This window comes from Myotis lucifugus, unplaced genomic scaffold (genome assembly GCF_000147115.1).
Source record: "Myotis lucifugus unplaced genomic scaffold, Myoluc2.0 scaffold_5, whole genome shotgun sequence".
NCBI lineage: Eukaryota > Metazoa > Chordata > Mammalia > Chiroptera > Vespertilionidae > Myotis > Myotis lucifugus.
In genome coordinates, this window is record NW_005871053.1 from 2,780,307 (window position 1) to 2,794,995 (window position 14,689).

The 14,689-nt window shown below is 37.0% G+C and overlaps 1 protein-coding gene across 1 annotated transcript in view; it reads left to right on the forward strand.

Annotated features, from left to right (window-relative positions):
- CERKL (ceramide kinase like) overlaps nucleotides 1-14,689 on the forward strand; it is a 91,647-nt gene that overhangs the window by 42,210 nt on the left and 34,748 nt on the right.

Sequence of the window (14,689 nt, forward strand, 5' to 3'; positions counted from 1 at the left end):
TTATTCTTGCGTTATATTATTTTCCATTTGAACAACGGTAAATCTACATTTGCCCCACCCTGTATCTTTACCTTAAAGCATTCCACTGTAACGGTGGGTCTTTCATGGTGTTATTTTAAATTCATGTCAGAAGAGATTTTTAAAATCTAAAATAAAAATGAAACATTAATAAGATCAATTTAATAAAATTTTCTAACATTGGCAGGTACTCATGAGACTTGCCTGGTCTATAAAATAAGAATGTGTCATTTTAGGAGAGGCACAGCTCTCGCACTGAAGGTCTGAGGATAGCTTTTCTCATGGAGCTTATGAAGGGCTAGCTGAGTGAGGTGTGAGAGGCAAGGTCCTCAATATATGTCGCCCATAAAATCAGTAGTGAGTAAGCAGAGGACATCACAACAAAGTTTAATTTAGTAAGAGCACTTTTATAGGAATAGAGGAGCCTGTTGAAAAAATATCCAAAACAGTGTTCAATTTTTTATTTCATCTTAATGAATGATGTTTTGGCTTGGTCTAGGGCAGTGATGGCGAACCTTTTGAGCTCAGTGTCAGCATTTTGAAAAACCCTAACTTAACTCTGGTGCCGTGTCACATATAGAAATTTTTTGATATTTGCAACCATAGTAAAACAAAGACTTATGTTTTTGATATTTATTTTATATATTTAAATGTCATTTAACAAAGAAAAATCAACCAAAAAAAATGAGTTCGCGTGTCACCTCTGACACACGTGTCATAGGTTCACCATCACTGGTCTAGGGTTAAAATCTAGGTGAATTACATATATTTTAGGCTCTCATCTTTTGGGAATGTTGCTTTTTGTACCTTTGATTTTGATAAGAGTTAAAAGTACTATTATATATGGGGTCATATTCTCTGGCATGGTTCTGGAGTACAGAGTGAGTTATTGATTAAAATAAAATAGATTGATCCACTTGTCTATTGATGGGCACTTGAGTTGTTTCCATATCTTGGCTATTGTAAATAATGCTGCAGTCAACATAGGGGTGCATATATTCTTTTGAATTAATGTTTTGGGTTTCTTCAGCTATATTCCCAGAAGTGGAATTGCTGGGTTATAAGGCAATTCCATTTCTAATTTTTTGAGGACACTCCATACTGTTTTCCATAGTGGTTGAACCAATCTTCATTCCCATTAACAGTGCACTAGAGTTCCCTTTTCTCCACATCCTCACCAACACTTGTTTGTTGATTTATTGATGATAGCCATTATGACAGGTGTGAGGTGATATCTCATTGTGGTTTTAATTAGTTTCTCCGATGATTAGTGCTGTTGAACATCTTTTCATATATCTATTGGCCATGTGTATATCTTCTTTGGAGAAGTGTCTATTCAAATCCTTTGCCCAGTTTTTAATTGGATTGTTTGTTTTGGTGTTGAGTTGTAAAAGTTCTTTATAAGCTTTAGATACTAACCCCTTATCAGATAGATGTATTGTTGGAGAATATGTTCTCCCATTCAGTGGGGTGCCCTTTTCATTTTATTGATGGTTTCCTTCACCGTGCAAAACTTTTTGGTTTGATGTAGTCCCATTTATTTATTTTTCCTTTTGTTTCCCTTGCCTGAGGAGCTATATCAGAAAAAATATTGCTATGAGAATTGTCCGAGATTTTACTGCCTATGTTTTCTTCTAGTATTTTTATGGTTTTGAGTCTTACTATGAAGTCTTTAATCCATGTTGAGTTTATTCTTGTGTATGCTGTAAGAAGGTGGTCTAGTCTTATTTTTTTGCACATATCTGTAGACAAGCAAAAAAAAAAAAAAAAAACCCCAAAAAACAGGATTGAAATCATCTAATAAAAATGAAGAAATCTAACTGAAAAAGACTGAATAAATGTCTGATCCATCTGTACCCCCAATTGGACTCAGCAGGTCCTGTGGGAGGAGCCAACTCCTCCTTCCGGAGCCCCACAAAGACAGTGTCACCTTCATCCTACATAAATGAATGGTGGAGGCTCCAAAGCTCTCTACCAAACATTATGTTCCACCTATACTTCATTTTTAAGGTTACAGTCTTAGAACATTTTTCTTGATGTTTCTTTCACTTCCATGTAATCTAGGTGTTCATTCAAGTGTCTGTCATCTGAGAGACAAACAGTTGGCTCAATCCACATGCCATACATGTCTTCCTCTCTGGTTCTGATTTCCATGGGGTTTGGTCTATTTGTGGATGACCTTCCCGACTCACATCCATGTCCCTGCTTTGTACTACATGCATCAAGTCTGACAGATGGTGATTGTTCCTTGGTTTCCAATTTTATATTTTTAAAGTCCTCACCCAAGGAATTTGTGTTTGAAATGGACTTGACTTAAATTTGAGGCCAGGGGCGGGAGTGTGGGCTATAAAAATGATGTACAATTGAATATTAGACATCACTATTTAAAATCCAAGACCTTGCTTTTAACCGGTGCTGTGGCAAGACCAGCAGATTAAATAACAACAACACTTTTTTTGCATTTGTTTATTTGAATGTTGTCTTTAATCAGCAAATTGAATTTGTTTCCTGCCAGCCTTTTACATCTTTTCCCACTTTCCCCCTCTATTAAGAAAAACATGAAAACCTCAACTTCATCTTTTAGTTTAATTAGCCTAACGATGATAATTTTAGTATATTTGGGTATTGAGTTACTTTCAAGTATGTGCCTTTATATGCTGAACTGGAGCAGTGGATAAGATGTGATGAATTTTTGAGGAAAAAACAAATTGGCAGTACTAGAAGGGGAGAAGGCTGGCAACTTTCCAATACTTTAAGTTTCAAGGCTAACTGACAAAGACTGACCAGAAGAAAGTGGGTTTATAAATATAAAAAAGGAGTTTCAGCATGGTTTCTGTTTTTCTTGGAAAATATGTTAAGTCCTTTTACACAGTTAAGCATAGCATTTTTAAAAAATTGTTAGTAATAGAAAAGTTACCATAACTTTATTCACTAATAGGCAATATAGGTTAATTTATCCAACACAGTTTTTGTAGCAGGCACTCTGTTAGGTGTTAGGAGTACAGAAATGAAGGAGGTATAATCCTGTATAAAACACTTTTGTCCTTGGGGACAAACAAGGAAACTTGTTTATAAATGTATTAAAGACCACAATGAAAATATGAGCAAACTAGAAAGTTTCATAAACATTGATTGTTGATTCAGAAATTCAGGTCTTTAAAAAATGTGATTGAGCCCAGCTGGCATGGTTCAGTGGTTGAGTATTGACCTATGAACCATGAGGTCACAGTTTGATTCTCCGTCAGGGCACAGGCCCCGGTTGTGGGCTCGATCCCAAGTGTGGAGCGTGCAGGAGGCAGCCGATCAATTATTCTCTCTCATCATTGATATTTCTATCTCTCTCTCCCTCTTCCTTCCTCTCTGAAATTAATAAAAAGATATATTTTTAAAAACTGTGATTGATTAAGGCTGATATGTAGTGAGTGATAAGCCTAACACATAGTCATTGTGGTGAAACTCATTTAAGTCTTTTCTGCTTTACTTTTTTACATCTGTGATACGAAGATAAACATGCACAACCTTTAAATATAGCATCTGTGTACACTAGATAGGTTAATTTTTATTCAATTAGGGTGTGATCAGTCTCTGCATATTTGGGTTTCCTAGAAATGGTGAGTTGCAAGTTCTTCTGGATCCTGAACCAACCAACCTTCTAGACTCTGAAATCTATACTTTAAAGCATATTCATATTTGAGAATACATGAAGAGGTGAAGAAGAAGAGCTAATGTGATGGGAATAGATGAAAGCTTGCAAGGAAAGTAGTGCAGAGTTTTAAAAAAGCAGAGGACTAAATACAGAATCTTGGGGATACTCATATATTAAAATAGGCAGAGAAGATAACTGGAACTAAAAAATAGAAATAATCAAGGAAACAGAAGAACCCTTATAGCACAGGACCACTGAATTTTGCTGGTACATGTAGGTTTTGAAAATTATTTATAATACTTAATGGTTACCCAGAGAGAATTAACAAGGGTATTTTTAGCACTCACTTAATTGAGTTATTTCTGATAATTTTCTGTTTCATTTCCACCTGGTAATTTTATAAATAGGCAAATATAAATGAGCCATATTTATTTAATAAATTTTGTCCTTGTAATGAAGCCTGCTCTTATCTTCTCACTCAACAGCCTCACTCAGTTTTCAGCTATGAAAAATAAGGAAAATGGAAAAATTATTTACATATGAGTAATTTTTTCTAGTTTCCCACTAGATGTCAAATCTTTTTTCCATGTAATAATAATTTGGCCTTAATTGAATGCGTTCCTTGATAGCCAAAACTCAGATTTTGTAAAAACATTGATTTTTGCTTAATACTTATTTTATCTTATATAAGAAAATCATGGTGCAATATATTTTGGGTTCTTTAAAAAAATCCAAGCCATGTCATCAATCATATTTTTGTGAATCAGGAAGATTTTTTCTTAGCAGAAGAACAGAATGATGTGAATTTTCCTTGGATGTGCTGCCAAATGATGTACTTATAAGCAAAAATAAACTGGAAATCAACATTATAATGATTATTTAAAACGAGCAGTTGTTACATGTCGAAAGTATGATAGCTTCAGACATTTGGTTGTGCACTCTTTGAATTGGCAACACTTGTCTCCTTAGGGCCAGGTTATTTACTGCAAGAGGATTATTTGTGAAATACGGGTAGTTGCTCTCTTGAAGCACTGAAAAAGTGATTCGAGACTTTGTTTTATGACCAGTTGAGTTCGACATTAAAATCACGCATGCCACTTCTGAATATGTTTTTACTAGCAATATATATTATAGTAATGTGAAAACTGATTAAATATGCATGACCTCATTTACATGTAAATACTGAAGTCCGATCCCATTTGAAGTACTCTGTCCAACAGAGATCACGTGACGTCTGCCTCCTGTAGTGGTTTCAAACTGCGCTCTGTGGAGTGTCACCACCATCCCCCAGGACATGCCTCACTGGGTAGGAGCCACACCTGCCACTCACTCCTGAGCCAGTGTACCTCCTCACTGATCTGTTTTATATTTAGTAGTTCTGAGTAAGGCGTGGTTTAAACCGTTTAAAGCAAAAACATTTGAAAATCTCTGCTTTAGTCATCCCTAGGATGACAACCCATCAGTACATTGTCACCTTGTCATGCCTGTTTTTGTTCACCTCCAGGCACACTGAGACCTCATGATTTTGTTAGGTGCTCAAATATACACTCACTATGGCAATCACAGAGTTTGTGCTACCAGAGATTGTCCATGTAATTTTATTCTTTTTCAATAGATGTTACTTGTTAAACATACAGGGTGTCCCCCCAAAAATGTATACACACTGTAACAGCTGATAGCTCCATTTTGAAAATGAAATGTATTTTAATAAACACTGACTTTATAATTATTCAAAGTGTGTTATACATATTTGAAAGCCTATATATTTAAGTATTTTCCTTTGTATAACTTTATGAGATACTGCTTTTCAGTCAATTTGCAAATAAGAAAAATATATTTTATCAAAATGAAAGATTGAAATCGAGTTGAAGAAAGTTTGCTTTGAAGTTTTTTTTCCTTGGCCTTGAACTTTCTAAGCTGGACATTCAGAAGAAGACAGTGAAATTAAACTAATTCTATTAAATTCACAATCATTAATAACACTGTTTAGCTCTTCAAAGGACAATAACATTAAAAAGAAAACCTTTTAAAAACCAAATCTCCAATTTTATCAAATTTGCAACTGAAAATATATCCTTATCATGAAAAATTTGCTTAATAAAGGATAGAAAAATTATTTCTTGAACCTAGTGTTTTACATTTTGAGCCATTTCCATTCTAGCAATTAGCAGTATGAAAAATCACCAGGAGTAAGAGTCTGCAGACATAACAAACTATACATTCCTAAGGACTGGCCATCATAGAAAAAGCAGATAATATGAAATAAATACATTTCAAATGATCAAACAAATTAAAAACATGAAAGAATAGGGTGCAATAAAAAAGGATAGCATTCTTGCTGTGATGTACCTATGTGTGAATTTCACCTAAAAAATTCATCCTTCTAAGGACTTAACTATTCCTGAGTCTGAAAATTCTGGGGCTTTGATTAAACATGTCTGGATGGACAGAGGCATGAGTTGCCTTGAGAAGTCCCTTCTGTGATTCTGAAGTGTTGCCAGGGCCAAGAACCACAGATGTCAAAAATTTGAACAACACAAGTTTGATTTAATGAACATATATAAAACTCTGCACTCCACACTTCCCAAAGCTGCCTTTGTGGGGATTAATTATAGGTGGCAGGACACTATATATTCTTATTATATTAAGTAGTCTTAAAGGTTAGCCAACACCCATTCCTGGTCTTGTGCTAACACACTTATGCCTTGGGACTGCTTCGGAAAAGCCTGTTAAAGACCAACAGAGGCATGCCTAGGGTTTCTCTTGTCACTTGAAGTTTCTTTTCTTAATAACATCAGCTCTAACTCACAGCCATTGCTCTTTTAGCTGAAGGCAAACTACAATTTTCCCTTACAAACTATTAATTCTGTGTATACTTGGATGAGTAACACAAGCCATCTTCCAAAATGTTTCTCTTTGGCCTCTACAGCATTATCCTAATGAAGGAATCTATTTTTGTACATAATTCATTATATATAACAGCAAGTAATTGGTGTCTGATAGAAGACAGTTTTATTCCTGCTTCAGTCATTGAGTATCTTGAGAATAAGAGTTGAGGTGGATTCATTCTCAAGTTATTTCTGGTATATTTCAAAACCTTTTTGCTAGATAAAAGTCCTTTGTGTGTTTTGTGTAACAAAATTTTTTCTCTGGAGAAAAAAAAATTAGGTGTGCTTTGCCATATCTTAAGTGATTATACTCAAAAGGCTAAATAAGGAATTCTCTAAATGTAGCCAGTAAAATGTTGAATTGTTTTTATGCTGTTAAATAAAGTAGTTAACATTTTTTCCTTTGCTAAATTACAGAGAAGTCCTTATTTTAAAAATTGAAATCTTAATAATAACTGACATTTATTAATCATTTACTATGTGCCACTTTTGTACACAATTTTTATAAATTAGCTCATTAAATCTTACAATACTAGCATCAAGAACTACAAATATCCTATATAATAAGAGGGTAATATGCAAATTGACCCTAACAGCAGAGTGACTGGGAATCACTGGTCACTATGACACACACTGACCACCAGGGGGCAGATGCTCAATGCAGGAGCTGCCCCCTGGTGGTCAGTGCGCTCCCACAGGGGAAGCTCTGCTCAGCCACAAGCCAGGCTGACGGCTGCCAGTACAGCAGTGGTGGTGGGAGCGTCTCCCGCCTCCTCAGCAGCGCTAAGGATGTCCGACTATAGCTAGGCCTGCTCCTCGCTGGCAAGTGGGCATCCCCCGAGAGCTCCCAGGCTGCCAGAGGGATGTCTGACTGCCAGCTTAGGCCCAATCCCCCGGGGAGCAGGCCTAAGCCAGCAGGTGGTCATTCCCCGAGGGGTCCCAGACTGCGAGAGGGCACAGGCCGGGCTGAGGGACCCTCCTGAGTGCACACATTTTTGTGCACCAGGCCTCTAGTGTTCTCATAAAAAAGAAGTAATACTTGTGTGTTTTGTTAAGTTTGAAGAATTAAAATACCATATGACTTAGCAAATAGTAGAATTAAGTAAATTATTATTCTCATTATCATCTCTTAGGTTGTACATGAGAAAACTAAGGCTTAATATAGTTTAAAAATTGGCTAATCTGAGGTCAAACAGCTCGTATCTGGTAGAGGAACTTGGGACAAATCTGTGTGTCTGAGTCTGGAGCATGAGTTCTTAACTTCTGTTCATTCTCTTATCTACACCAGGTCAGTGGTATATTCTACCATCCTTAAGTGTATTATATACACTGCATGGTTTAGACTTTATCCTGAAAAAAAAAAAAAGAATTGCAAACACTTTTCTTGTTAGAAAAGAGCTACATCATCTTATTTGAAGATTATTCCTCTCTTGTGTTCTTTTTCCAACATTATGATTCAGAACTCTACAGTCTTTGAATTCTAAAGCTCACCCTCAATATTAGGGTGGAGCCTTGGCCAGGGGTGTCTCAGTTGGTTGAGCGTTGTTTCATGCACCAAAAGGGTTGCTGGTTCCATTCCCTGTCAGAGCATGTGCCCGGGTTACGGCTCGATACCCCTATGGGGCGTGCAGGAGGCAGCTGATCCATGTTTCTCTCTCACATCAATGTTGTTTTTTCTATCTCTCTCCCTTTTCCTTTCTCTCTCTCAAATTAGTAAAAACATATTTTAAAAATATTTAGGGTGAGCAGTAACAGTAAAACGCATTTCTTAATCCTTAAAAAAATTTCTCATCATGACTGTTACCATTATTAATTAAGGTTTCTCAAATGCCTTAGAATGAACTGAGCATGCACTATGAAAAGTTTACAGATTTTTTTTTCTAGCTTAAAGGAATTTAAAAACACATATTAATTTGTGACTGACTTCCAGGCTTTATCTTTAGAAGAGTTTTGCAAAACACAAATGCTTACAGCATACAAGAAAGATAGAAATCGGATCAACTCTACGATGCAAGTATAATGGATTATCATTAACAACTTTTTCATTGGAAAGAAATGAAGTAAAAAGTAATAAAGCATCATTCTTACAGTTTGCATAAGTAGGAAATACATATTTCACATTAAGTGACAAATTATTAAGCCCCGTGGCATTCATTAATGGTAATAAAATTGTGTCATGTTTAGATACTATATTGCTTGAAGAATTTTTAAAAATATATATTTTATTGATTTTAGAGAGGAAGGGAGAGAGAGAGATAGAAACATCAATGATGAGAGAGAATCATTGATTGGCTGCCTCCTGCATGCCCCCTACTGGGGATCGAGCCCACAAACCAGGCATATGCCCTTGGCCGGAATTGAACCTGGGACCCTTCAGTCCACAGGCCGACACTCTATCCATCGAGCCAAACCAGCCAGGGCTGCTTGAAGAATTTTATTGTGAACTTGTATAAATATATTGATTGCTGTTTAAGGCAGGTAGGTGGATATTGGCAATGACTATATGCTGTAGCATTGTAATATCTTCAAATCAATCATATTTTCTCCTTATCATTCAAGAGAAAACATCTATTTTTAAAAACTTTATTCTTTGAAAAATTCATGCAAGTAGAAAATTATGTATCTTGAAGAATTATGTTTTCTGTTTCTACTAGTCAGACACTTTATTTTTCCAATGAAAAGAGGAAAGGGTGGAGGTGAAGCCCTACTGTGTGGTCAGGTTTCTGGGCTCTCTGCAGCCTGTGCTCCTCTGTGCCATCTGGGTCCTATGGCACCTTAGTGGCTTTCCACTTGCTAAGTGGCAAAGCTAGGAATCTGTCTGTTGAGAGTGTGTCTCATCTCTTGTTTGCCCAGCGAAGTTCGGTTTGCAATTCCAGGTCCTGTATAACCAGCAAATCCTCTGCAAAGTTGAGCCACACAGCAAAATCAGGCACTTCCTCTGTTAGACTTGGTAGCACTTTTCCTGCCTCTTAGAACACGTGGCCACTCACTTTCTGATTGTTGGCTTAATGGATGACACCTTATTAGACTGTAATGCAAGCCTATATGATTCTATATTGTTTCTCTCCTTTCCATATTTGTATCTCCCCTTTTCCACAGTGAGAACTCTGACTCCCAACAACAGCAACATTTGTCTATTTGCTCAGTCATCTAACATACACAAAATAGTTTCAGAACCGCTGCGACCATACCTCTATCAAACATAAACCTACTAAAGTTAGTTCAAGGTTTGTTGGTGGCTCTTTTTTCCGTGTCCTGGACTGAAGGTATATATTTCAAGTTCTGCTTTCACAAATTATATGGATTAGTTTTTTCCCTTCCTAATATTAATAGTTTTGTCATTTATCTGAAATACAGTTGGTTTGGTTTCTGTTTATATTCAGTTTTCAGTTTTGTTTTTATTTTCAACATCACCCTCATTGATTTAATATTTTTTGATTGTGTAGGGCAGAAACATGTTTCCAAAGGAAAAAATACTCCTTCTAGTGTTCATTCCACCTCCTCCCTCTATCGGTAACCAATTCTATTAGTTTCTGGTTTATCTGAGCTATATTTCTTTCTTTCTTTCTTTTTTAAATATATTTTTATTGATTTCCAAGAGGAAAAGAGAGAAGGGAGAGAGAGATAGAAACATCAATGATGAGAGAGAATCATTGATTGGTTGCCTCCTGCATGCCTACTGGGGATTGAGCCCGCAACCTGGGCATGTGCCCCAACTGGGAATCTAACTGTGATCTCCTGGTTCATAGGTCGATGCTCAACCACTGAGCCATACGGGCTGGGTTGAGCTATATTTCTTTTTGCAAAATTACCAGATATGTGCATTTTAAAAATTTCCTTTGTGACATAAAAAGTTACCATATAAACTCTTCTGCACTTTGCTTTTTTCACCTAACTACGTATACTGAAAATCATTCCATAGTACTTCATAGAGTGCTTCATTATTATTTTTTTTACAGCTGTATAAGATTCCATTTTGTGGTCTGTTCCATACTTTATTCAATACATCGCAATGTCTGGACATTTTGATTATTTCTCATATCTTCAATCACAAATAATGCCGCAATAAATAAATTTGTACATATTGTAGCTTGGGGGTAACTTTGTAGAAGTAGACTTCTGGATTAAAGTGTAAGTGCATGTGTAGTTTAGTTAGGTATTGAATAAGTTCCCTTCTAGAGGATTTGGACCCTTTTTCTCATGTTCACCAGCCATGTATGGAAATGTCTTCCAAAATAAATTAAAATTCACTTTATCATAAGATTATAAAAATCTGGTAAAAATAAATGGATATATTTGGTTAGATTTTTTTTCTTTTTCTCTCTTTGATCTCCTTCCTGCTTGTGTACTCTTGCTCGATCTACATAGTCTTGACCCCTTTATTGATTAATACTGAAGTATTGAGGTACTACCAACAGCAGGCGATTTTTTCTATTAACTGCTATGCAGTCTTGCAGCTGTTAGAAAGCTATGTCACATTGGTGGGCTGCGTGTGAAGCTAGTGGGCTTGTTTGTTACTTTAAGTAAACCATATAGCACTGAGTTATTTTCATCTGTATGTGTAAAGATGCACATCAATAAGCTTTTGCTGATAGTAAAGTGGAATTGGTGCATTTACTATAAATCATCTAATATAAAATATCTCCAACACTGAGCTCTGCTGGGAAGTTGTCAGATCTTACGTGTGAAAGGCTAGGCTTTTACCATCACTGTTACACATTAACTGAGTATAGTTTAATATTAATAGCTCCTGAGATTTGTGGCAAAAGGGAGGTCTTTATTTCCTGTGGCTGGCTTTGTTCTTTGCAACAACTTGCTTGCGTTTCTGTGTAAAATGGTATACACAGGACTGTGACAAGGTCCTGGGCTCTTAATTTTGATGAACGCCGTGCCATTTCCACCGCGCTGCGCTCAGAACAGCACAGATGTGAGTCTGGGAGTGGTGTCCCCGCAGCTCTCAGGAGCCTTTGTTTGGAGAACACCCTGATTAACCCCCACCCTTCATGGTTCATTGACTCACTGATAGATCAAGTTTAAACTAGTACCTATTAGCACATTTGTTACTAACGGAGGAACAGTTGGCCATTCTGTTTTACATTGCTGGTTCATTGCAAACCGGCGTGCTGAAAGGTCTGGACTCTAGAGTATGAATTGAGAGGTTACCAAAGGACTGAGGACCAAGTCAGTTGCATATTCATGTGGAGTCATACCTACATTTTAATATTTGATGATCTATTTTCGGGATGTTTATACTATTGTAAAAATTATGAGTAAATGATAATTATCACTGTTGGATTCATTTTTTCAAGTTCAGGGAATTTGTGTCTCAATACAGCTTTTGTATTGAACAGTTTGTCATTGTATAAGAGAAGAGCAAGGTTGTCATATTTTAAAAATATTTTTCATAGGGTTCTTGTAGCTAGTGATTCTACCTAAATCTTTACAGTGTACTATATTTCTCTATTACGTGGAAATAGTTATTGTTTGGGCAAGAGGTCTAGGATAGGATACACATATCTATTTCCTCATGTACAAAATTAAACTTTTTATTAATAAATTAATTAAATTTAGTAAAACTCAAAGAACTTTCTCCTCTTTCTTACCTCCCTAACCTAGTTTCCAAAGTCTCCGGAAGCTTTCCTATTGTTACAGTTCTTTTCACGGAAGATAGGTTTACCTATCCATTTGACAGCCTCAGCTGCTGAATTTTATCTCGACATCATCTTTGCTCACCTGTGCCACCCCCTTGGCTACCTACTTCTCTTTGAATTTTCCTTTCTCTTGTGAGATGATGAAGCTCCGAGTGCGCTGATGGGGCTGAGGGACAGCACGGAGTCCAAGCCTAGGATATGACTACTGAGTTTGCTTTTCAAAACTGATCAGTGCCATGTGGACTAAAGTCAGTTTCTTCTAGGGACACTTTCTGATTTTATTATAACATTATTTGTTTCTGGAAGGCCAACTGATTTATTTTAGCTTCTGAGCAAAAAGGTCAATACACACACACACACACACACACACTAATACACACACACTAATGCACACACACACACACATATGGTAGCTACTGTGTGCCAGATACTATTCTAGGAACTGGTAAGATAGCAGAGAGCAGAACCATAAAGTCTTTGACCCCAAGTAGCTTAAATTCCAGTGGTAGTGGGGTGTCCTAGGCAAGTAATGAGTTGAGCTGCTATAACAAAGTACCATATACTGGTTGGCTTATAAATAACAGAAATTTATTTCTCATAGTCCTGGGGGCTGGACTTCTGAGCGCAGGATGTCAGCATGGTCAGATTCTGGGGAGAGGCCTCTTTTTGTGTCTTCTAATGGCAAAAAGAGAGGTAGAGCGCTCTCTGGGGTCTCTTTTATAAGAGCACTAATCCCATTCATAGCAGCTCTACCCTCATCATTTAATCACCTCCCAAAGCCCCCACCTCCTAATACCTCATGTTAGGGATTAGGATGTCAACATATAAATTTTGAGGGGACACAAACATTTAGGCTAAAAGAAAAATATCAACTATATTTTCCATGATGTGAAATGATAGGCACCACCAGGCAACGGGATGGAAGTATTTGCTGTTAGACAGAGCTGATCAAGGAAGGCTTCCTTGGCTGTGATGTTTTAGAAGAGAACTGAAAGCAGTGGGGAGAGGGAGCCATATAGATATCTAAGGAAATGGATTCCAGCAGAGGGAACAGTAAGTGCTGAAGCTTGAGCAAGAAAGTCCTGCACAGGGTCAAGTCAGCAGGGAGCAAAGTAATGGGAAGTGAAGTCACAGAGGTGGCTGGGCATAGAACATGAAGGGTCTTGCAAGCTTTGTATCATTTTTGACTTTTATTTTTGGGGAAATGGCGGGGGGGGGCATTTGGACATTTTAAGCAAAGGAGCAACATGATATAACTCACTTTTAAAATAGATATTCTGGCTGTCAAGTGGAGAATAGACTATATGAGTGGGAGAGAAGATTGAAGTAGGAGACCAGTTAAGTGGAAATTGGTATAATCCAGGTGAGACGTGGTGACAAATCAGGAAAGGAGCAGGAGAGGTGGTATGAAGAGGTCAGACTTTGGACTTGTTTTGAAGATAGAACTGGCTGGGTTTATTGACTTAGTGGATATGGGCCATATTGAGAGAAAAAGTCAAGGATGATACCAATATATATTTTAGTATATTATTAAAAAATGTCAAACATAGAAAATATAAAAACAACATTACAATTGGCACCTATATTCCTACCACCTAGATTCTACAGTTCTTAGCATTTTTCCATATTTGCTTCAAACATTTTATTCTGTCAATGTGTTTTAAAATAAATTGTAGACATCATGACATTTCTGCCAGAAATAGTTCAGTATGCATCTTTAAAAATAGTCATTTCACAAATAACCAAATATCATTATAAACAAGCTGTTTGGTCCCTATTGAAATTTTCCTCATGTTTTCCAAAATGTCTTTTATAGCTGATTTGTACCAGTTAAGTGTCCAACCAGGGCTCATTCATTGAATGTATTTAAACTAAACATTTCCCTCTGCATCATCTTTTTCATTTTGACATTGACTTAGAAAGAGATTGGATTACTTGTCAAGTAGACAGTCCTATCAAGTGGTGGCTGTTATCTTTGCCATGGGTTTCATACAACTGGTCCTAGTGTTATATGTTTGTTGGTGTTTTCATGTCTTCCTTGCATCTCACTGCTATTTTGGGACCATTTTCTCAGTGTATTCTTTTTAAAATCATCATCATTAAAGCTCCATCCATCAGCCACCGCCAGCTCCTCTACTTGTAGTCTTGTGCAAACTACTGTGTCCTTCTCCCAGTTCTGAAGATTTCGTTCCCACCTCACCTCGCTCCTTCTAACAGTCTTGCTGTCATAACTCTGTGTGTTTTGTAGAAGTTCTCCCAGTTTTTGGCCTCTTCTTCAAAGATCTTGACCTGTGCTTGCTTCACTTTACCCACTTCCTCCCATAATCATATTTCTCGATCAGTGGTTCTCAGAGTGTGGCACCCAGACCAACATCAACAGCATCATCTGGGAACTTGTTATAAAGGTGACATCTCAGACCCCACCCCAGATGACTGAGTCCAAAACTCTGGGGTTGGGACCCAGAAATCTGTATTTAAGAGGCCCT